We start from the raw sequence: 24,598 nt of genomic DNA, 5'->3' as shown, positions 1-24,598 counted from the left end.
CTACATCGCGGGGAGACGGCAAACTTCATCTTTCTTTAATGGCTTTTAAAAAAGGGAGATGGGCACGGGAAAGCAGGGCGATCCTTCGTTGCCCTTGAAACACCGTGTTACTGAGGCACCAGAGACGCCCACTGGAAGGCGTCTTCATCTCTTCTGTATCCCCAAGCAATGGGGTGAAGTTTGGTGATGCGGGCGCGTAAGTAACGCGAGGCCTTCACCTTTATTTAATCTTCCCGGGGAGAAGTTCTGGCTGTGTAAACTCCCTAAGGTATCCCGAAGGTGTTCCCGCTTCTGGGGGCGGGGGAATTCTGAAGCAGCTAGGCATGGCTCATACATTCAGAGAGACCGGGTGATTGCCATAGGTTTAGGAGGTCTCTGGCGCCTGGTGGAATCTATGTCTCGCCTCGCTGGCAACGTTGCCGATACTTTGTTCCAAACCAGAGAGAGCAAAGGGTTATTAAACGGTGATCCGCTGAAGAATCGTAGCATCCTGGAGCAGCCCAGGTGGGCAGGGACCTCGAAAGATCGTCTGGCCCAGCCTTTTGTGGCAAAGGGAGCCTAGATGAGATTATCTAGCACCCTGTCCAATCGCATCTTGAAAACCTCCAGCGTTGAGACAAAATGTCTGTCTTGTATCGAGATGAAACCTCTCTCCTGGTGCAACTTGTACCCGTTGCCCCTTGTCTTCTCCATGTGGCTCCTCGCGAAGAGAGCACCTCCGGCCTCTTTGTAGCCACCCTTTAAGTACTGGTACTGGCATGCTGTGACGAGGTCCCCCCTGAGCCTTCTCTTCTCCAAGGGAGAAAAGACCCAACTCCTTCAGCCTTTCCTCACAGGGCGGGTTCTCCAGCCCTTTGATCGTCTTTGTGGCCCTCCTCAGGACCCTCTCCAGTCTGTCTGTGTCTTTTTTCGGTTTGTTGTTTTTCTGGGTTTTTTTTGAATTGTGGGGACCAGAACTGGACACAGCGCTGCAGGTGCAGCCTGCAGGGGTGACCTCTGTGAGAAGAGGCCAGGGTCTGCCCTGGGCTGGACACAGCTGGTTCCAGCCAGCTAGGCACCGGACTCGCCGCAGGCCAAAGCTGAGCAACTCGGCGAAGCTGGTGGTGCCCCTGTGAAAACATCCGCTTAAAGTTAGTATGGGATACAAAGATGATCGCGTAAGCTTACTTGTACGTATCTTAAATGTTAGATGCATGCAAAAAAAGGTCACTTACCAACCCATCGATGCCTGGTGTCAGGTAAGGGATCTCTCGGCCTCGAGGGGTAACCTTTGGGGGGCGTCCCTACTCAAGGGGAGATCGCCGCCGCGCAGCCAGCTGCTATGGAGGGAGAGCTCGACGGACCCTGATGGCCGCACATATTTCTAGCGTAAAGTGGTTGAGTCGTAGTCAGATTTTCTGCCGTGTTCACGCAGTTTTGGCCGCTTATCAGCCCAGTCTCCAGCCAAACCGGTTTGTTGGGTTTGGTGCTGGGTTCTCACTGATAGCCTCACACAACAGGACTAACTTCGGTTAACAGAACCTCCTGGGAACTTTAAATCCCTGAAGTCATTTCTCAAAATTTGAGGAAAGATTGTAGGTGAGCTAGTGAACCCTTGTGGCAATCGGGTCCATGTCAGTTGTTTCCCTTGCCAGGTAAAGGCAAAGATATTAATTGACTCTCTTCAGCAACAGGAATACTAAAAAATGCTCCAGTTAAATCTAAAACAGTATAATATTGAGCGCACGCAGGTATCCGAGTAAGAATTAAACTGGGGTCAGGGACTACAGGATGTGGGGAAATAACATGTTCATTTACAGCACAGAGATCTCGAACAAATCTATACTCTGGGTCCCCATCTTTATCTAATAATCGATGTTTGCTTACGGGTAGAATAGGAGTATTATAAGGACTTTGACATTCTCTAAGTGTGCCCTTTCTCAAGAAAGACTCGGTTTGTTTATGTATACTCGGTATAGCTTCATCAACAATGGGGTACTGTGGTATCGAAGGGGGCGAGCCTCCTTTTGTTTTAATAATTACCGGTTCTGCAGATAAGAGCAATCCTGCGTCTTCACAGAATCACAGAATGGTAGGGGTTGGAAGGGACCTCTGTGGGTCATCTAGTCCAACCCCCCTGCCGAAGCAGGGTCACCTAGAGCAGGCTGCATAGGACCTTGTCCAGGCGGGTCTTGAATATCTCCAGAGAAGGAGACTCCACAACCTCCCTGGGCAGCCTGTTCCACTGCTCCGTCACCCTCAGAGGGAAGAAGTTCTTCCTCATGTTCAGACGGAACTTCCTGTGCTTCATTTTGTGCCCATTGCCCCTTGTCCTGTCGCTGGGCACCACTGAAAAGAGTCTTCGCTAGAGTTACTCCATAGTTCCCGGGGAACCGCTTCGAGTCCTTGAGGAATTCTAGAAGATAAAACTTCGTCCTTGGGGATGTGTATAATTTCAGATCCCGTTATTACCAATTGGATTCCGCTAGGAGCAAGAAGTATCTGAGTGCCAAATTCCTGCAAAAGGTCACATCCCAGCAACGATACGGGTGAATTTGGGGAGATCACAAACCTTCCCCCCACGCCAATTTTCCGGCCAAAATAATAGGAAGGGGTGTAGAGAGGTATTTTACTTCTTCTCCTACAACTCCCCGTAGAATTACCTTTTCTTCTGAAACTTGTGGAATGGCATAGCTTAATAGAGACAACGTTGCTCCCGTATCTACTAAAAACTGAACAGAAATCCCATTTACCTTTGCAGGAACTCGTCCGTACTCATTTACCTCTACTCCTTCGAGGGACATTTTCGCGTTTCTCCGGCAAGTGTGGAGTCTCTAATATTTCACTGCGAATGAGGACGCGGTGGATATGCAGGGGTGGCTCCTCGTCCAGGACTTCTTGGGCGAAGCGGACATTCCTGTTGAAGATGTCCTGAATTTCCACAATAAAAACATTCTAGAGTATTAGAAGTTGACTGGTTTTGAAATGGGGGAAATGGGGCTTTTCCCCCACGTCCTCTGCCGCTCGGGTTTCCTCTTGAGAGACCCCTACCTCTTCCCCTGGGGTTGTAAGTTTGTGTTATAGCAGCCGCCAATAGACTGATTTCCCTCTCCTTTCCCTGTCGTTCTCGCTTTCTTTCCTGTTTCTGTTGCTCACTCTCTCTCTCTTCTGTTTTTCTTCGTCTCTTCCGTCACAAACAAAGGTAGCAATACTAAGTATTTCAGTTAAGGTTTCCCCTTGCCATCCTGGCATGTGCTTTTTAAAATATTTATTAATGTCTGGGGATGATTGTTCCACAAAAACACTAATGGCTAGTGGTTCCTGAAAATTTTCCCTTGTCATCCCCCCATACTTTAATAAAGTTGCTTTTAGCTGTGTCCAGTAATCGCTTGGATGTTCATCAGGTTTTTGTCTGCACTCTAAAACTTTTGTCCAATTTGCAGTCTTTTCACCACACTGCCGCACGGCATCTAATAATTGCCGGACAGCAACCTGGTAGGCTTGCATGCCATCTGGAGTAGTTAGGTCGCAAAGAGGATTTTCAGTGGGCCAGGGGTTTACCCCTTGCCCTCTTTGAGCAATTTCTCTGTCCTTTTGGAAAATCTTTTCTCTTTCATCCATCTGGAATAATTCTCTCAACAGAGTTTTCACATCATTCCGATTAGGAGTATAGTCAGTAACTATTCCAGACGACATTTGTGCACGTTTTTCGGCATCATCTCTCAGTCTTGGCATTTTACTTTGCCACATAATTAAATCTCTCATAATTAACCTCCTCGGCCTCTGGGGCGGAGGGAGGTGAGCTCACTTTTGTCTTAGGTGGTTTACGCCTTCGATAAGCCCAATTATACCATATATGCCAATAATCAATATCCTGGCTGCCAGAATCTTCCAATATTATCCTTAAAAATTTTAATTTATGGAGTTTAAAGGTTGTTCCTGTAGGAGGCCAAATATCCATAGGTCGTCCTCCTCCTCTAGTCCGAGTCAGGAACGGCCATTCCTCCTGGCACAGCAAAATTAACCTTCGCTCCTGTAAAGTTTGTGCCAAAGTTATTTGCTTCCAATTCTCTAAGACCTCAGCAAGGGGCGTCCCCCTTCCAACGCTGGGTACAGTTCCCATTTTCACAAAAATTCTAATGGACTTAGCTAAGCTCTTAGCAAGTTTAAACACAAGAGTACTCCCAGTTTTGTCTGGAATCACCCGTGCCCAAGTCTCGTAGGTGAACTCACCTATTGTTGCCGGCAAGTGAGCGTTGGTAAGGGGCTTGTCCGGAGGATTTCCTGGCTCTCCTTCCTCTTGTGTCCTAGAGTCCCATCTGGGGTGCCATCTCTACAAGGGAAAAACCAGACGTGAGTACCTCTAGGTTTGCTTTATTGACAACTCGGATTTGGGCCGTCACCTGAGTGAGTGGCAAAGCTCAACTCGCTTAGACCAGTTTATATACATTTCTTAAACCGATTGCATCAAGTCTAGAATCTTCATAAGTTTCTAAGCAACCGTCCAGTTCCTTAAATACATCATTTATTCAATTCTCTCTGTTCTTCTCTCTTAGCAGAATTCCCCCTCGCTGGTTGCAGGTCCCGTTTGGTTTCAGGGTCGGCTCGGGGTCGTCGCCTGTCCTTTATCTTCTTCTGTGAATTCTGTTTGGTACAATTCTGAGAAAGACTTCGAGAGGCTTCAAGATGTTCTATTAAAAGTTTAGTTAAAGCGAGCAATTTTCTCATACAAAAAGTTTCCTTCTATACTGCGATACACCTGTTTCAGATAATTAATCATCTTTTGTTAATATTGTCTTTGTGTGATTAGCTTGACTGGGTTTTAAGCCAGTCTCGGGTGGGTCTGTACAAGGGACAAGGCTGAGAACAACATCTCAGGCCTTTCGAGTGGCATTCTGGTTGCATTTAGCCTTATACTATAGTTAACTTATTCTAACCTAAATTCTTAACTTTTTCGAGTAAATACAACATTTTCTACAGCCTCACACAACAGGACTAACTTGGGTTAGGCCTGCTTGTTGAGCATCTGCCTGGACCAAAGTTCAGTTAGTTTGGACAGGAGGAGCGCATCCGTCACAGCAGGCTTCCCCTAGCAACGACCCCAGAGCTCTGAGGGCGGTAGTCAAGGGCATGGGGGCCCAGGTGGTGTTCTCTTCAGTCCTGCCAGTGAGGGGAAAGGGTGGGAGGAGGAGGAGGAGGAGGAGGAGGAGGGCACTGATAATGCGGGTCAATAATTGGCTGCGGAGCCAGTGCTGGCGACAGGGGTTTGGGTTCTTATGACCGTGGGACCCTGTCTGCGGATCAGCGTCTGCTTGGGGGAGAGGGGATCCACCTCACTAAGCGGGGCAAAGGTATTTTTGCCAGTAGGCTAGCTGACCTCATTAGGAGGGCTTTAAACTAAGAACGAGGGGGAGGGAGAGAGTAACCAGCAGCCCTGCGAGGGAGTGAGGGACAGGGTCAATGAGCAAAGGGCAGGGGGTGATGTGACGGGAAGGGATCACAAAATCAACAAAAGGGGGCTTAAGCGGGGTCACCTCCAGCACTTGCATGTAAGCAAGGAAGTGCCTACAAGGCACCATCATGGTGATACCTGTAAATGTAAAATTTCCACTTACCAGAGTGATTGTAATGAAACTGAAGTAGATCCTTGCTGATTTGAGAAGACAGGAAAGCGCTAAGATAAAGAGGCTCCTAAACGACACTACTTGGACAAACTTGACTTGCTGTTTTGGGGAGGGATAGGAAAGCTCTAAGATAGAGAGACTCCTAAATAATGTTATTTGGACAGCTCAGCCTTGGGAGGGCAGATGCACCAAGCTACAGAGGTAAAGAGGCACCAAGAGGGCGACAAGACCGGAGCAAAACAACCTGGAAGGACACGGTATACGTAATCTTAGACCTGAGTTTGCGCAGAAACAAAGGTCAACCAGCAGACACTGTGATGAGGAGTATAAGCCTTCACCTTGAGACCCTCAAAGACCACCCGAGGACGCTAACAGACATGCGTTAAAGACATTAACATATGCTAATTAGTTTTTGGAAAAGTCATGAATATGCTAAGCATTTCTCGGAAATATAATGAATCTGTATATTGTGATTGTATCTAACCTGAAATGACAGGGTGTTTGGCGCGCACGTTTGGAGGAGAGATCCCCCGTGTGCCCGGCGTCGCAATAAAGAATACCTGCTTAACAGTCTGCCAACTATTGAGTCTTCAATTCCGGCTTTTCACGGCATCAATGGAGAAATCCCCAGAGCCCCTTCTAGGGAGTCAACGTGCTGGGGTGCCTCTCTGAAGTGCCTGCACGCTAACGCGTGCAGTATGGGGAAAAAGCACGAGGAGAGGTGCTCTGCTGGACCTCCTGCTGAACAACAAGGAGGGGCTCGTTGGGGATGCGAAGGCCAAAGGCAGCCTTGGCTGCAGCGGCCGTGAGATGGCGGAGTTCAGGATCCCGAGAGGAGGGTAAAAAGCAAGCTCGCAACCCTGGACTTGAGGAGAGCCGACTCTGGCCTCTTCAGGGATCTGCTTGGAGGCGTCCTGTGGGATAGGGCCCTGGAGGGAAGAGGGGCCCAAGGAAGCTGGTTAATATTAGAGGGTCACTTCCTCCGAGCTCAAGAGCGGTCCGTCGCAACGAGCCTTAAGGCTGCGCAAGAGGAAGGTGAGCCTGAATCCAACCTCGAGCTGACTGACGCAAGTAACTCACGAGATGAAGGAGGCTGGACGCTTGTCTGTGCTTGGGCTAGAAGGAAGAACCCTCCCCCCTCTCCTGAAGTGTCCCTACATAACAGACAGGATGCTCTGGGCTTGGGGACTGAAGAGCACGCGAGTAACGGACAGGATCCAGGACAAGCCAGCCATGCAAAGCTGACCCAACCACCGACCCGCATTCGAACCAGTGCCACCGGAAAAGCACGTAAGGTATTAGTAATTGGAGATTCCCTACTGAGAGGCACCGAAGCACCCATTTGCCGTCCAGACGGTTTCTCTGGAGAAGTCTGCTGCCTACCAGGAGCTCGCATCCGTGGCGTCACTGAGAGGCTGCCGAGCCTGGTGAACCCTACAGATTATCATCCGCTCCTACTGTTCCGTGTAGGGTGTGACGAGGCAACTTGGAACCCTCCAAAGAGACTATATGTCCCTCGGAGCAACGTTAAAAGAATCAGGAGCAGAGGTGGTGGTCTCCTCTATCCTCCCAGTCAGAGGAATGGGTCCAGGAAGGAGGAGGCGAATTGAACAGGTGAATGCCTGGCCGCGTAGCTGGTGCCATGCTCAAGGTTTTGCCTTCTGTGATCATGGATCTACCTTTGAGAAGCCGGGTCTGTTGGCAGCTGATGGGATTCACCTGACCAAGCGGGGCAAGAGGGGCTTCGCCAACGAGCTGACCAGACTCACAAGGAGGGCTTTAAACTAGACTCGGCGGGGGAAGGGGATGGAGTTTTGAGCAACAGAGAAGAGCCAGGGGCTGCTGATGCGTTAGGAACCAACAGGGGAACACCTGAGAAATGCCGCAAAGGAACTGGGGCGCGATCCTCCAAAAAGGTGATGCGGTCGACAGCCCAACTGAAGCGTCTCAACGCCAACGCGCGCAGCACGGGTAACAAACGTGGCTGAGTGAGGACCTTCTGGTCGAGCTGAAGCGCGAGAAGGAAACGCGTAGGCAGTGGAAGCGGGGACAGGCAGCCTGGGAAGAATGTAAGGATGCTGCCCGGGTGCGTGGGGATGGGATGAGGAAAGCTAAGGCACAGCCGGAGCTGAATTTGGCAAGGGGTGTGAAGAATCGTAGGAAGGGCTTCTACTGGGGCGTTGGTCAGAAAAGGAAGACTAAAGACACACACCACACTACGCACACACACCACACCACACCCCCCCCCCCCCCCTCCGATAAATAAGACAGGAGATCTACAGACAGACGATTTTTTTCCTCCGTTTTCACTGGCAATCACTGTTCCCACATCCATGATCTGGATGATGGGTAGACAGACCGTACCCTCAGCGAGTTTGCTGATGATACAGAACTGGGAGGAGTGGCTGATACCCCGGGGGGTTGTGCTGCCATCCAGAGGGACCTCGACGGGCTGGAGAAATGGGCAGGCAGGAGCCTCGTGCAGTTCAGCAAGGGGAAGTGCAAAGTCCCGCGCCTGGGGAGGAACAACCCCATGCACCAGTATATGCTGGAGGCCGACTGGCTGGAAAGCAGCTTTGCAGAAAAGGACGTGGGGGGCTCCTGGTGGACACCAAGTTGAACGCGAGCCGACAACGTGCCCTTGCCGCAAAGAAGGCTAAGGCTATCCTTAGCCCGATATAGAGGAAAGCAGGGTTTATGTATGTTACACTACAGTTGTGTAGAGCAATCGAATTGCTCGCTCTCCCCGGGGGTGCAGGGCACCACAGACCACCCTCGGGCAGCTTTGGGGGCTCTGCCTATTTTTCTAAAAGCCTCCTACCCAGCTTAGCGCAAGTCCTATCTTGATCTGCCCTCCAGCCCTCAAGCCACCAGTGCTGAACACACGCTTTGTATTTTATTTTCTCCCGGGAGGCGTGCAGCTTAGAAACGGCTGCAATTGAAGTGGGGCTTTCAGGGAACAATTTAGAGCACCTTCTGTTGGCTCTGCGAAATGTTCTGAAAAGTTAAGGCCTGCCCTGCCCTGGCAAAAGCAGTCATGTGACTGGAGGGAGCAGCGCCAAAAAGCCACAAGCACGTTTGGGGTGGACTTGCTGCGGTAATAAATAACAGTAAGCAGTACTTCTAGCTACACCAGCCTCTTGTGAGACCTCGTTGCCCGCCCACAGGGTCGCAGCACTACACGGCGCAGATCCCTCCGCGGACTCGGCCAACGTCTTCTCCCTCCGCCCCCGGGTCGGATCCCTCCGCGCCCCGAGAGCACGCAAACTCCCTGAGCCCCGGCAAGCACCAGGTCGACGAGGGCGGCCCCGCCAGGGGGGCGGGGACAAGCGAAAACGACAGACGAGACAGCCCATCGAGACGCGGGATCGGCCGGCGGCGATCTGGCGGCCCAATGGGCGCCGCGGAGGGCCTGGCCGAGTGGAGGAAGCGCGGGGGCGACAAGGGGCGTTGTCGTGGCTGACGAGATTATTGGGGCGCCGCCACTGTCTTCGGGAAGGCGCTTCCTCGCCAACGTCATCTGCGAGGACGAGGAGGTCGCCGCGGCTTTGCTCTGTGCGCGGTCCCCCTTCCCTTCCCTTCCCTTCCCTTCCCTTCCCTTCCCTTCCCTTCCCTTCCCTTCCCTTCCCTTCCCTTCCCTTCCCTTCCCTTCCCTTCCCTCCCCCGCGCTCGCAGGCACCCTGAGCCGAGGGCCCGTTGCACGGTGCCCGGGAGCGCGGCAGGGTGGGTGGAGGGACGGGGGACGGGCGGGGCCTCTCTGGGTTGTGGCGCTCTCTACTGCACCATCCCTAAAACATCGCGCTTCTTCGGTGCCCCCCCCCGGCTGCCGCGGCGCGTACTGGGTTGCTGGTGCTGTCCGGCTCGCCTCGGTTCCCAGCCCCACCGTGGCGCGTGCGCGCGTGCGCAGAGGAGGGCCTCTGACGGTAACGCTCTTGGTGGCAGCCGTAGACGTTTGCCGCGTGATATCCCTTTGGCACTGCAAGTCGTGCAAAGTTTGCTGCCGAGGGATGGGAGCGGTCCTGCCTCGTGTAGGATGATAGTCTTGAAACCGTAGATTAAGCACACGCAGTCAGTGTCCTCGGGGATTCGGCTGGGGGGGGGGGGGGGGGGGGGATGTGGGGTGTGTGTAAACAGTGGACGTCTGAGTAGCGACCGTAAGGATTTAGTTCTGCATAGGAGAAATGCATGTCCTGATGTGCCTCGTAATAGCGTTATAGAGATTTCACAGCTCTGCTGTGCAAGGCTTTGGTTCTGAAGCCCCGAACTGGATTATTAAAGCAAAGAATTACAGCTTTTCTTATTTTTCGTGAAAAACAAAACAAAAAACAAATCTAGAAACCGGTCATCCTGCAGGCTGCAAAAGCTTCCCAGATCTCGTTGCTGTGGTGAGGTGGGGCCGTGATAACAGCATGCTTGCAAGGTTCACGGATGCTGGTGCACCACGACATGCTAGGAACTCGAGCGAACTGCTCAGACTTGGGGGGGGGGGGAAAGCAGCCCTTACCTACACGATGGTAACTTTAAGTTAGTATCCCGTATCATTTTGTTATTAAACTGCTGACAGTTAACAGTTAGGGATGTCTTCTGCTCTTGAAGGTAGGGTTTATGTGCAATGTAGAAGACAGACTGGTACGCTGCACTTGCAGGCTTCCTGTGATTATGCTTTTGCTCAGTACTGGAGTTCTCTGTAGCATGGAAAACAAATGGCTGCTGATCTTCCACTTCGCCGAATTCTTTGCTGATTCAGTTAAGCCCTTTGTCTCCTGCCTCTGCGTGGACCACATCGAATGGAAAAAGTGCTTAGGAAATGGTCAACCCAAATCAAAACATACTGGAGGTCGCTAATGTGAAGTCCTGGCCCGTCTCCTTGCCCCCATCATCTTGCATGCTGAATCCCGCTTCTGGAGGGGGCTCTGTAAATACGTTGTATTTTGTGTATAGAAAGTATTGATATCACGTAAGAAAAGTCAACGTTTCGGCTTGCGTTTGGGGTATCCGGTAACCTGCTTCTGCACGAGTTCAGTGGGGCATATTGATTTGCTTAAGCTATTGCCTTTCTCTGAAGCCAATCACGTTTTAACTGTTTGCTCTTCCTCCAGTGCCTTGCGTTCCGCGATCTTTCACCCCAAGCTCCGACGCTTTTCCTAGTCATGCCTAAGGAGCCAATTATCAGGTTATCTGAAGCAGAAGGTTCTGGTGAATCTGTAAGTACTGGGGAAGCTTTCTGTATGCTAAACTGTACCTGTAATTAGTTCCTAATTTACTAGACTCTTTCCCTCTTGATAGGGCGCGGTAGGCTATTTTGGGTTTTCTGGCGCTGTAACCTTTTGCCTCTAGCTTGTAACGGAACTGAGCTTTTTGACTGAAAGTAGGGATATAAAGCACTGCTCATCCCTGGGTATGTACTTCTGGTGCAAAATGCGGTGTCGCTTTGGAGCGCAGTCTGATGCCTGTTGTCATGGTTGAGAGAGAGAGGAAAATGTCGGTTGCAGGCGGACAGACGGTAGTTTGAAGCGCAGTGGCTGAATTGCTAGGAATTGGCTAACTGGTTTCTCTGGGTGGTTCTCTGCTCTCCTTCCTTCCCTTCCTGCCCTCTCCCCTCTTTGTGTGTGGCTTTTTATTTTATTTGTTTACGGTTTTGTACTTCCTTTCTCCAGCTTCTTGGGCATTTAATGCCCGCTGGGAAGAAGCGTGCTGCTCACCTGGGCCTGACACATGGATTCCGGATGGTTGTGGATGAAGGGCCCGAGGGTGGGCAGCCTGTCTGTCGCGTACATCTACGTATTCTGGGTGGCCGTCAGTTGGGCTGGCCGCCTGGCTAAGATTTTTGCACCGCAAGAGTTGCCCCACGTGTACGAACCGCCACTGAATGGATTTCGTCTGTTGCCCGTCAATCTAGCTACTGTCGATGTCTCATTTTTTGTGACGTGTGTCTGTGGAAGGTAACAAAGGCTTTTGAGCAGCAGTTGCACAATAAAGATTTAGCATGGGGATATCACCTCTGTCTTGAGCGTCTTACTGAGGGAAATAGTTCTGCAAGTTAAAATGGTGTCTCCCCGGAGCGTAAGTATGTGGAATGTTTCAGTCTGTTAACAGCGTTCTGTAGATAGGCAGTGATTTGGCCAGTCATTTGAAGCGTGACGCTGGAACCGCTTGGCAGTCTCCTGCGTCTTGTGGGAAGCAAACGCTTAGCTTTTTGGAAGTGGTACACAAATGTACATAAAGCCAGTGTAGGCCGCTGCTAACACTTTAGAAAACGCTGTACGTGACGCTACAGGCGTGCCATACGAGGGTGGTTTTGGCACAGTGCAGTGTGTTGGAGAAGCATCCAACTCCTGTTGGAGCACTTTATCCCTTTTCTGGTGAGGAGGGATATGGTAGGGGAAAACACTCGGTCTGAATGGCAGCTGTGGGGCTTCCATAGCACAGTGGAATCTCTCTTTTGTCGGTTTGGGTCAGCTGTCCTGGCTCTGTCCCCTCCCAACCTCTTGCCCACCCCCAGCTTTCTGGAGTTTGGGGGTGGTTGGAGAGAGAGCCTCCATGCTGTGGGAGCACTGCTCAGCAGTTAGTCAAAACATTGGTGTGTTACAACTGCAAAGCACAGCACTGTGAGGGCTGCTATGGGGAAAGTCGCCTCCATCCCAGCCAGGGCCAAACCAAAACTACATCGCGGGGAGACGGCAAACTTCATCTTTCTTTAATGGCTTTTAAAAAAGGGAGATGGGCACGGGAAAGCAGGGCGATCCTTCGTTGCCCTTGAAACACCGTGTTACTGAGGCACCAGAGATGCCCACTGGAAGGCGTCTTCATCTCTTCTGTATCCCCAAGCAATGGGGTGAAGTTTGGTGATGCGGGCGCGTAAGTAACGCGAGGCCTTCACCTTTATTTAATCTTCCCGGGGAGAAGTTCTGGCTGTGTAAACTCCCTAAGGTATCCCGAAGGTGTTCCCGCTTCTGGGGGCGGGGGAATTCTGAAGCAGCTAGGCATGGCTCATACATTCAGAGAGACCGGGTGATTGCCATAGGTTTAGGAGGTCTCTGGCGCCTGGTGGAATCTATGTCTCGCCTCGCTGGCAACGTTGCCGATACTTTGTTCCAAACCAGAGAGAGCAAAGGGTTATTAAACGGTGATCCGCTGAAGAATCGTAGCATCCTAGAGCAGCCCAGGTGGGCAGGGACCTCGAAAGATCGTCTGGCCCAGCCTTTTGTGGCAAAGGGAGCCTAGATGAGATTATCTAGCACCCTGTCCAATCGCATCTTGAAAACCTCCAGCGTTGAGACAAAATGTCTGTCTTGTATCGAGATGAAACCTCTCTCCTGGTGCAACTTGTACCCGTTGCCCCTTGTCTTCTCCATGTGGCTCCTCGCGAAGAGAGCACCTCCGGCCTCTTTGTAGCCACCCTTTAAGTACTGGTACTGGCATGCTGTGACGAGGTCCCCCCTGAGCCTTCTCTTCTCCAAGGGAGAAAAGACCCAACTCCTTCAGCCTTTCCTCACAGGGCGGGTTCTCCAGCCCTTTGATCGTCTTTGTGGCCCTCCTCAGGACCCTCTCCAGTCTGTCTGTGTCTTTTTTCGGTTTGTTGTTTTTCTGGGTTTTTTTTGAATTGTGGGGACCAGAACTGGACACAGCGCTGCAGGTGCAGCCTGCAGGGGTGACCTCTGTGAGAAGAGGCCAGGGTCTGCCCTGGGCTGGACACAGCTGGTTCCAGCCAGCTAGGCACCGGACTCGCCGCAGGCCAAAGCTGAGCAACTCGGCGAAGCTGGTGGTGCCCCTGTGAAAACATCCGCTTAAAGTTAGTATGGGATACAAAGATGATCGCGTAAGCTTACTTGTACGTATCTTAAATGTTAGATGCATGCAAAAAAAGGTCACTTACCAACCCATCGATGCCTGGTGTCAGGTAAGGGATCTCTCGGCCTCGAGGGGTAACCTTTGGGGGGCGTCCCTACTCAAGGGGAGATCGCCGCCGCGCAGCCAGCTGCTATGGAGGGAGAGCTCGACGGACCCTGATGGCCGCACATATTTCTAGCGTAAAGTGGTTGAGTCGTAGTCAGATTTTCTGCCGTGTTCACGCAGTTTTGGCCGCTTATCAGCCCAGTCTCCAGCCAAACCGGTTTGTTGGGTTTGGTGCTGGGTTCTCACTGATAGCCTCACACAACAGGACTAACTTCGGTTAACAGAACCTCCTGGGATCTTTAAATCCCTGAAGTCATTTCTCAAAATTTGAGGAAAGATTGTAGGTGAGCTAGTGAACCCTTGTGGCAATCGGGTCCATGTCAGTTGTTTCCCTTGCCAGGTAAAGGCAAAGATATTAATTGACTCTCTTCAGCAACAGGAATACTAAAAAATGCTCCAGTTAAATCTAAAACAGTATAATATTGAGCGCACGCAGGTATCCGAGTAAGAATTAAACTGGGGTCAGGGACTACAGGATGTGGGGAAATAACATGTTCATTTACAGCACAGAGATCTCGAACAAATCTATACTCTGGGTCCCCGTCTTTATCTAATAATCGATGTTTGCTTACGGGTAGAATAGGAGTATTATAAGGACTTTGACATTCTCTAAGTGTGCCCTTTCTCAAGAAAGACTCGGTTTGTTTATGTATACTCGGTATAGCTTCATCAACAATGGGGTACTGTGGTATCGAAGGGGGCGAGCCTCCTTTTGTTTTAATAATTACCGGTTCTGCAGATAAGAGCAATCCTGCGTCTTCACAGAATCACAGAATGGTAGGGGTTGGAAGGGACCTCTGTGGGTCATCTAGTCCAACCCCCCTGCCGAAGCAGGGTCACCTAGAGCAGGCTGCATAGGACCTTGTCCAGGCGGGTCTTGAATATCTCCAGAGAAGGAGACTCCACAACCTCCCTGGGCAGCCTGTTCCACTGCTCCGTCACCCTCAGAGGGAAGAAGTTCTTCCTCATGTTCAGACGAAACTTCCTGTGCTTCATTTTGTGCCCATTGCCCCTTGTCCTGTCGCTGGGCACCACTGAAAAGAGTCTTCGCTAGAGTTACTCCATAGTTCCCGGGGAACCGCTTCGAGTCCTTGAGGAATTCTAGAAGATAAAACTTCGTCCTTGGGGATGTGTATAATTTCAGATCCCGTTATTACCAATTGGATTCCGCTAGGAGCAAGAAGTATCTGAGTGCCAAATTCCTGCAAAAGGTCACATCCCAGCAACGATACGGGTGAATTTGGGGAGATCACAAACCTTCCCCCCACGCCAATTTTCCGGCCAAAATAATAGGAAGGGGTGTAGAGAGGTATTTTACTTCTTCTCCTACAACTCCCCGTAGAATTACCTTTTCTTCTGAAACTTGTGGAATGGCATAGCTTAATAGAGACAACGTTGCTCCCGTATCTACTAAAAACTGAACAGAAATCCCATTTACCTTTGCAGGAACTCGTCCGTACTCATTTACCTCTATTCCTTCGAGGGACATTTTCGCGTTTCTCCGGCAAGTGTGGAGTCTCTAATATTTCACTGCGAATGAGGACGCGGTGGATATGCAGGGGTGGCTCCTCGTCCAGGACTTCTTGGGCGAAGCGGACATTCCTGTTGAAGATGTCCTGAATTTCCACAATAAAAACATTCTAGAGTATTAGAAGTTGACTGGTTTTGAAATGGGGGAAATGGGGCTTTTCCCCCACGTCCTCTGCCGCTCGGGTTTCCTCTTGAGAGACCCCTACCTCTTCCCCTGGGGTTGTAAGTTTGTGTTATAGCAGCCGCCAATAGACTGATTTCCCTCTCCTTTCCCTGTCGTTCTCGCTTTCTTTCCTGTTTCTGTTGCTCACTCTCTCTCTCTTCTGTTTTTCTTCGTCTCTTCCGTCACAAACAAAGGTAGCAATACTAAGTATTTCAGTTAAGGTTTCCCCTTGCCATCCTGGCATGTGCTTTTTAAAATATTTATTAATGTCTGGGGATGATTGTTCCACAAAAACACTAATGGCTAGTGGTTCCTGAAAATTTTCCCTTGTCATCCCCCCATACTTTAATAAAGTTGCTTTTAGCTGTGTCCAGTAATCGCTTGGATGTTCATCAGGTTTTTGTCTGCACTCTAAAACTTTTGTCCAATTTGCAGTCTTTTCACCACACTGCCGCACGGCATCTAATAATTGCCGGACAGCAACCTGGTAGGCTTGCATGCCATCTGGAGTAGTTAGGTCGCAAAGAGGATTTTCAGTGGGCCAGGGGTTTACCCCTTGCCCTCTTTGAGCAATTTCTCTGTCCTTTTGGAAAATCTTTTCTCTTTCATCCATCTGGAATAATTCTCTCAACAGAGTTTTCACATCATTCCGATTAGGAGTATAGTCAGTAACTATTCCAGACGACATTTGTGCACGTTTTTCGGCATCATCTCTCAGTCTTGGCATTTTACTTTGCCACATAATTAAATCTCTCATAATTAACCTCCTCGGCCTCTGGGGCGGAGGGAGGTGAGCTCACTTTTGTCTTAGGTGGTTTACGCCTTCGATAAGCCCAATTATACCATATATGCCAATAATCAATATCCTGGCTGCCAGAATCTTCCAATATTATCCTTAAAAATTTTAATTTATGGAGTTTAAAGGTTGTTCCTGTAGGAGGCCAAATATCCATAGGTCGTCCTCCTCCTCTAGTCCGAGTCAGGAACGGCCATTCCTCCTGGCACAGCAAAATTAACCTTCGCTCCTGTAAAGTTTGTGCCAAAGTTATTTGCTTCCAATTCTCTAAGACCTCAGCAAGGGGCGTCCCCCTTCCAACGCTGGGTACAGTTCCCATTTTCACAAAAATTCTAATGGACTTAGCTAAGCTCTTAGCAAGTTTAAACACAAGAGTACTCCCAGTTTTGTCTGGAATCACCCGTGCCCAAGTCTCGTAGGTGAACTCACCTATTGTTGCCGGCAAGTGAGCGTTGGTAAGGGGCTTGTCCGGAGGATTTCCTGGCTCTCCTTCCTCTTGTGTCCTAGAGTCCCATCTGGGGTGCCATCTCTACAAGGGAAAAACCAGACGTGAGTACCTCTAGGTTTGCTTTATTGACAACTCGGATTTGGGCCGTCACCTGAGTGAGTGGCAAAGCTCAACTCGCTTAGACCAGTTTATATACATTTCTTAAACCGATTGCATCAAGTCTAGAATCTTCATAAGTTTCTAAGCAACCGTCCAGTTCCTTAAATACATCATTTATTCAATTCTCTCTGTTCTTCTCTCTTAGCAGAATTCCCCCTCGCTGGTTGCAGGTCCCGTTTGGTTTCAGGGTCGGCTCGGGGTCGTCGCCTGTCCTTTATCTTCTTCTGTGAATTCTGTTTGGTACAATTCTGAGAAAGACTTCGAGAGGCTTCAAGATGTTCTATTAAAAGTTTAGTTAAAGCGAGCAATTTTCTCATACAAAAAGTTTCCTTCTATACTGCGATACACCTGTTTCAGATAATTAATCATCTTTTGTTAATATTGTCTTTGTGTGATTAGCTTGACTGGGTTTTAAGCCAGTCTCGGGTGGGTCTGCCGCGATTGAGAGACGGGACACCGCTTGATGCAAGCAGGATGATCGTTTTATTGTTCTTACACACATACATTTATACAGATCAGAAGGTAGCGTGTTTTAAACTGATTGGTTAAGTTTCAAACTAGGCACCTATTGATTGGTTAACACAGTTGCTAATACAGACACATTCTTTTCCTAAGCTCATCTAAACTAAGGCCATGCAGACACATTCTTTTCTTATCTTATCCAAGGCCTTGCTTCCTCCCTCAGGATGGCTCGGCACTATCTCTCTTCTTCTCAGGGTCAGGATGGCTGGGCACTAACTCCCTTCTTCCCAGGGTTTATGGCCCACAAGTTCCAACACATCCTCCCTCATCAATTGCACCGCGCTGGGGGCCCTGCTGAGGCCCACATCTCCCCCTTCCTGTTGTACAATAAGAATTCCTTTTACTGAGCGTGTTATTAGTTTTTGCAAACACTGCAACAGGCATGGAAGGAGTAATAACAGAAAAATAAAAACAGCTAAAGCATACACTGCTGTCTTTATAGCATGTACACAAAACCCATGGTTCGCAAGTGTTACAGAAAAGACACGAAACTTTCGTGACTGGTGTTTCTATATGCTGGTTCATACAGTCCTTCTATGTTTATGATTCAACCGTCCTGATTGTCCCGGTCCTCTGGAGGAGGTTCACCAACTTGCTGCTCTGAAGGTTGGTCCCGGGTGCGATCCGATTCGTCCTCAGACGGTTGTGGCAACGATTCACGGAAAGGCCGCACACTTTTTGCTGGAATCCATCGGGGGCCTCTTTCTGTGGAAACACAAGCATAACCTCTGCCCCACGTGATAAGGGGGTAGGGTCCCATGATCTTACCTGTTTCAGGATCTCGAATCAATACTGGGGCCTTGATTGTTGCTTCAAACGAAGCGTTTGTATTAAAATGACGAACTATCGGAGGGTTGCTGTCTAACAGAGAACAATTTAAAAAATTAAAAACATATAAGGCTTTCTGTAGACGCTCCTCAGGGGTAGCAGTCCCTACTCCCCCTTTTTGTTGTTGTAACAAACGTTTCAGAGATTGATGAGAGCGTTCAATTAAGGATTGGCCTGTAGGGGAGTGAGGAATGCCAGTAACGTGAGTAATCCCCCAGGAGTTAAAAAAAGCTTTTGTTGCGGCGGACACGTAGGCAGGGCCGTTGTCCGTCTTGATTTGAGAGGGTATACCTAAAGTGGCAAAGGCACGCATTAAATGTTTTTGAACATCACGTGTCTTTTCTCCTGTGTGGCAGGAGGCAAATAGGGCACCAGAAAAGGTATCAATGGAAGAGTGAATACATTTTAGATGACCAAATTCTGAAAAGTGGGTTACATCAGTTTGCCACAGTTGTAAGCTCTGCAGTCCCCTAGGATTAACCCCTCCCGCTACCGACGGAAAGGAGTGTTTTTGACAGTCAGGACACACGGCGATAATGTTAGTTGCTTGCTGGGTAGTGAGGTCAAATTGCCGTTTAAGACCTCCAGCATTCTGGTGAAAGAAAGAATGGCTGAGTTTAGCCTGTGCTATGCGATCCGGTAATACTTGCACTGGTAATGTAAGTACATCAGCTCGTCGATTCCCTTCTGCAATAAAACCAGGTAAAGCAGTATGTGCCCTGACGTGCATGACAAAATAGGGATGAGGGCGCGAGTCCAGGAGGAAAATAAGTTCCTGCAATAAAGCAAACAATTCAGAATGTGAGACATCACGTAACACAGATGCTTCAGCTCGTTCAACAATTCCTGTAACATAAGCTGAGTCAGTAATTATGTTAAGCGGTGTGGACCACTTTCGGAAAACTCGAACAACTGCGTTCAGTTCTACTATCTGAGGAGAACCAGGCACAGTCTCTATATCCGAGTCCCATTGTCCACGTTGGTCATCCCACCATAAGATGACCGATTTATGCGACTTTCCAGAGCCATCCGTAAACACGGTGAGGGCCTGCAAGGGTTGGTCGCTTCTTTTTGGCCTGGACAGAAGACGAAAGTCAGCATTGAGTAGCTTATGAGATGGCGGGTGAGAAGTAAGTTGTCCTGTATAGCCAGCTATTGCTATACTGAAGGCATCAGATTGTTGGTGGAGCCACTGTAAGTAAGTACTTGCCACAGGCAAACAGATGCAGGCAAAGTCCATTCCTGATAGTGTCAGCAAACGTTGTCGGGCTCTAATGATTAAAGATGCAAACATTTCGTGCTGTGTTGAAATAGTCTTTGAAGACTGATTCGGTAAGAAAACCCATTCAATAATCAGCAGTGGGTCTGATTTCTGAGAATCCCACTGAAATATTAGCGCATGCGGTTGTCGAGCGGGGTTCAGAATAATCAGAAAAAAGTGTAGCTCGGGAGCCCATCGATGTGCTTGTCGAAGACTAATTGCTGTAGCAACCTTTTGCAGGGAAGTAGTGGCTTCAGGGTCAAGACTGCGGGGGGAGTGCAAGTCAGTGTCCCCTTTTAGCAGTCTAAATAAAGGACTTAAATCTGCATTAGAAATCCCCAACAGTGGTCGAACCCAATTGATTGTTCCCAATAATTTCTGTGCATCATGTAAATTTTGTATGTCTGTCTGTATCTGCAGAGGTTGGGGAATCATAGTTTGGGCCCTGATGCGCCAACCTAAGTATTTCCATGGAGATATTTTTTGAATTTTTTCCGGCGCAATACAGGGGCCTGCCGAGTTAACGGCAGCCATGACAAGAGCTACGGCTTCCTCCATGACCTCATGGAGTTGTGCAGCCACCAGGATGTCATCCATATAGTGATACAACAAGACACTAGGCATTGTAGTTCTAACAGGGGTAAGTACTTTAGCTACGTACCACTGACAAATCGTAGGACTATTCTTCATTCCCTGTGGCAGCACAGCCCACTGGTATCTTTGCAATGGGGCTTGCATGTTGACACTTGGAACTGAAAAGGCAAATTTAGGAGCATCGTCTGGATGCAGTGGGATATTAAAAAAGCAGTCTTTGAGGTCAATAACAGTCAAGTGCCAATCTCGAGGGATCATAGTAGGGGACGGGAGTCCTGGTTGAAGGGCTCCCATGTCTTCCATAGCGTCATTAATTTTTCTAAGGTCATGGAGTAAGCGCCACTTGCCAGTTTGTTTCTTGATGACAAAGACAGGTGAATTCCAAGGGCTAGTGGAGGGCACGATGTGCCCTTTTGTTAACTGCTCCGTGACTAATTCCTGGAGGGCGCGAAGCTTTTCCAGAGGGAGGGGCCGTTGATCTACCCAAATAGGGTCATCGGTTTTCCAAGTTAATTTCAGGGTGTCGCGCACTTCAATGGCCCCACCTAAAAATGGGTCCGAATAGACATTCCCCACTGAGACAGTACGTCACGCCCCCACAGAACCATAGGAACAGGTAACACAAAAGGCTTAACAGAAGCTGTATGCCCTTCCGGACCTTGGATTTGGATTAATTCTACGCTTTGGTGGCTTTTACCAGTTCCCCCAATTCCAGCCAATGTCTGGGAAACATTAGCCAGAGGCCATTGTGGAGGCCACTTGGCCTGGGATATTACTGTGACATCAGCTCCAGTATCAATAATCCCATTTAATATTACTTTCTGCCCCCCACGAATAAGGGTACATTGGTACACAGGTCGTTTCTGAGAAATAGACTGTACCCATAAAATTTGTGGGTCCCCCGTAGATTTAAACCCTCCCTGCCTTTGTTGAGGTTGGTTAGGAATTGGGGAGTCCGTCACTGTGGGAATCAATATCAATTGTGCTATACGGCTGCCTTCTGGTACCGTGCAAGGAGGAAACGGGGTCCATGCCATGATTTTAATTTCATCAGTACTGTCAGAATCAATAACCTCTGGTAGTACAAAAAGTCCTGACAAGGTGGTAGAAGATCTTCCTAACAAAAGCGCTTGAGTTTTTGGGGGTAGGGGTCCCGAAACGTTTGTTAACAATAAGTGAACCGAGGAATCGAGCAACGTTACTGTGTGGGAGGTTGCCAGGTCCAATCCGGCGCTACCAGCTGCTGTTGGGTGGAGACTTGAGACACTGCTGGTTCCCTCTGTAGGGGTTGAAAGGTCGGCTGCGGTACTTGTGTCTGTGCGCGTCGCTGCCCCGCGCTCCGCGATCGGTTTCCCTGTATCGGTTGACCCTGGAAATCATACTTAGACCGACATTGATTAGCATAATGATGCCCTTTTCAGCATCTAGGGCAGACCCCAGGGGCCTGGGGCCTGGTACCAGCATTGGTAGCCAAACAGTTCCTTTTCAAATGACCTGGTTTGCCGCAACCATAACAATTCCTGGGCCCCCCAGAGCTGTGCATGGCCGCGAAAGCAGCAGCCATGGCTTCAAGTTTATGATCCATAGTGCCAATTCTATTACAAGCTTCTACCATTTCCACCAGTGTGGGGTTTGGATTTGGGAGAGATTTCAGTAACTTTTTACAATCCACATTAGCATTTTCTACAGCCAATTTTAACAACAAAATCTCCCGCGCTTCCGTGTTGTCTATCTGACGCTCCAGAGCTTGCTTCAGCCTGTCAATAAACTGCATATAAGGTTCCCGGGGGTCCTGGGTAATCGTAGTGAAGGTTTTTAGCAGTTTTTGTGAGTCAGGGACCTTAAAAAGGGCCTTGTTTAGCTTTTTCACGAATCGCTTCAAGAGCTTCCCGTGGGATATCCCGGGGTTGAGCCACCGGATCAGAATACTGACCCGTGCCAGTAAGGTGCTCGATAGTCAGCGCAGCTATAGCTGCATTGCCATGACCCACATAAGTCATGAGAAGTGCCTGGAGTCCCCCCCTCCAGTGTGACTCCCACAGGGAGTACTGTGTCGGAGTCAGTAACAGTTGCGCTAAAGATTTTAAATCATGCGGAGTCATAACATAAGTGTCGAAAACAGAAGACAGCAAACTTGCAAAATACGGAGACGAAAGCCTGTGCTCAGTAACAGTACGACGCAGTTCCTTAATTACTGAGAAAGATAAAGCCTCCCACTGAGCCCCCCGACCCTGATAGATCACAGGGGCTACAATTGTTTTAGCAATTTCTAACTCCCCCTCCTTCAAGGCTTGGCATTTTATATTAGCCCACACATCGCGCGGGTTAGGGGGGTAGAGATACGGTTCTTTTTCAGGATCCACCGGACCCGGGTCAAAAGGATCCCCCCCCGGGGGGTATCCTGCAGCACACACTCTTAAGGGTTTGTTCTCCGGCAGCACCGGAGGCGCCGTGGGAGAGTTATCCTCCTCCCCTGCTTTGTCTTTATGATTTTTCTCTTGCGCTTTTAAAGTCTCAAAAACACTCCTCCACCAGGGGAGCATACGCTGCGCTTCGGCGTTCCCTGTTGTTGCCGCGTCCCATAGTTTCACCCCCACATCGTCCCAAAGTTCCCGCGTAAAGATAGTAGACGCAGTTACGGTGGGCATCTTCATTTGTACCCATTTAAGCATTAGTTTAAGATCATGCCCAGAAATATTCTTTCCATGTCTTTTAAGGAGAGCTTTCATAAGCTCATATACGTCTCTCTCTGGGGAAGATGTCTGACTTCCCATGTTTCCCACAGCTCACCTCTCAGCTCCAGAGGGATTGTTTAAGCCGGCTCCTGCTTCCTTTCAGCAGCTCATTCAACGTCCTGTGGGACTCGCAGCATGCCACGCAGATAGGTGGTTTTTCTCCGAATCACGTCGGGGTCACCAATTTGCCGCGACTGAGAGACGGGACACCGCTTGATGCAAGCAGGATGATCGTTTTATTGTTCTTACACACATACATTTATACAGATCAGAAGGTAGCGTGTTTTAAACTGATTGGTTAAGTTTCAAACTAGGCACCTATTGATTGGTTAACACAGTTGCTAATACAGACACATTCTTTTCCTAAGCTCATCTAAACTAAGGCCATGCAGACACATTCTTTTCTTATCTTATCCAAGGCCTTGCTTCCTCCCTCAGGATGGCTCGGCACTATCTCTCTTCTTCTCAGGGTCAGGATGGCTGGGCACTAACTCCCTTCTTCCCAGGGTTTATGGCCCACAAGTTCCAACACATCCTCCCTCATCAATTGCACCGCGCTGGGGGCCCTGCTGAGGCCCACATGGGTCTGTACAAGGGACAAGGCTGAGAACAACATCTCAGGCCTTTCGAGTGGCATTCTGGTTGCATTTAGCCTTATACTATAGTTAACTTATTCTAACCTAAATTCTTAACTTTTTCGAGTAAATACAACATTTTCTACAGCCTCACACAACAGGACTAACTTGGGTTAGGCCTGCTTGTTGAGCATCTGCCTGGACCAAAGTTCAGTTAGTTTGGACAGGAGGAGCGCATCCGTCACAGCAGGCTTCCCCTAGCAATGACCCCAGAGCTCTGAGGGCGGTAGTCAAGGGCATGGGGGCCCAGGTGGTGTTCTCCTCAGTCCTGCCAGTGAGGGGAAAGGGTGGGAGGAGGAGGAGGAGGAGGAGGAGGAGGGCACTGATAATGCGGGTCAATAATTGGCTGCGGAGCCGGTGCTGGCGACAGGGGTTTGGGTTCTTATGACCGTGGGACCCTGTCTGCGGATCAGCGTCTGCTTGGGGGAGAGGGGATCCACCTCACTAAGCGGGGCAAAGGTATTTTTGCCAGTAGGCTAGCTGACCTCATTAGGAGGGCTTTAAACTAAGAACGAGGGGGAGGGAGAGAGTAACCAGCAGCCCTGCGAGGGAGTGAGGGACAGGGTCAATGAGCAAAGGGCAGGGGGTGATGTGACGGGAAGGGATCACAAAATCAACAAAAGGGGGCTTAAGCGGGGTCACCTCCAGCACTTGCATGTAAGCAAGGAAGTGCCTACAAGGCACCATCATGGTGATACCTGTAAATGTAAAATTTCCACTTACCAGAGTGATTGTAATGAAACTGAAGTAGATCCTTGCTGATTTGAGAAGACAGGAAAGCGCTAAGATAAAGAGGCTCCTAAACGACACTACTTGGACAAACTTGACTTGCTGTTTTGGGGAGGGATAGGAAAGCTCTAAGATAGAGAGACTCCTAAATAATGTTATTTGGACAGCTCAGCCTTGGGAGGGCAGATGCACCAAGCTACAGAGGTAAAGAGGCACCAAGAGGGCGACAAGACCGGAGCAAAACAACCTGGAAGGACACGGTATACGTAATCTTAGACCTGAGTTTGCGCAGAAACAAAGGTCAACCAGCAGACACTGTGATGAGGAGTATAAGCCTTCACCTTGAGACCCTCAAAGACCACCCGAGGACGCTAACAGACATGCGTTAAAGACATTAACATATGCTAATTAGTTTTTGGAAAAGTCATGAATATGCTAAGCATTTCTCGGAAATATAATGAATCTGTATATTGTGATTGTATCTAACCTGAAATGACAGGGTGTTTGGCGCGCACGTTTGGAGGAGAGATCCCCCGTGTGCCCGGCGTCGCAATAAAGAATACCTGCTTAACAGTCTGCCAACTATTGAGTCTTCAATTCCGGCTTTTCACGGCATCAATGGAGAAATCCCCAGAGCCC

General features: G+C 49.4%; 1 long non-coding RNA gene across 2 annotated transcripts; it reads left to right on the top strand.

The window, feature by feature from the left end:
• The first annotated feature begins 9,052 nt into the window (after positions 1-9,052).
• On the top strand, positions 9,053-11,601 carry LOC142365638 (uncharacterized). Of its 2 annotated transcripts, none has more exons than XR_012766515.1 (2): positions 9,053-9,139; positions 10,703-11,601. It is a non-coding gene; the product is annotated as an uncharacterized LOC142365638 (long non-coding RNA). The 2 variants fall into 2 exon arrangements; XR_012766516.1 differs by lacking the exon at positions 9,053-9,139 and adding an exon at positions 9,146-9,326.
• The last annotated feature ends 12,997 nt before the right edge of the window (positions 11,602-24,598 follow it).

Source organism: Opisthocomus hoazin, chromosome W (assembly GCF_030867145.1).
Source record: "Opisthocomus hoazin isolate bOpiHoa1 chromosome W, bOpiHoa1.hap1, whole genome shotgun sequence".
Classification (NCBI taxonomy): domain Eukaryota; kingdom Metazoa; phylum Chordata; class Aves; order Opisthocomiformes; family Opisthocomidae; genus Opisthocomus; species Opisthocomus hoazin.
This window is presented reverse-complemented; position numbering and strand designations above follow the sequence as displayed.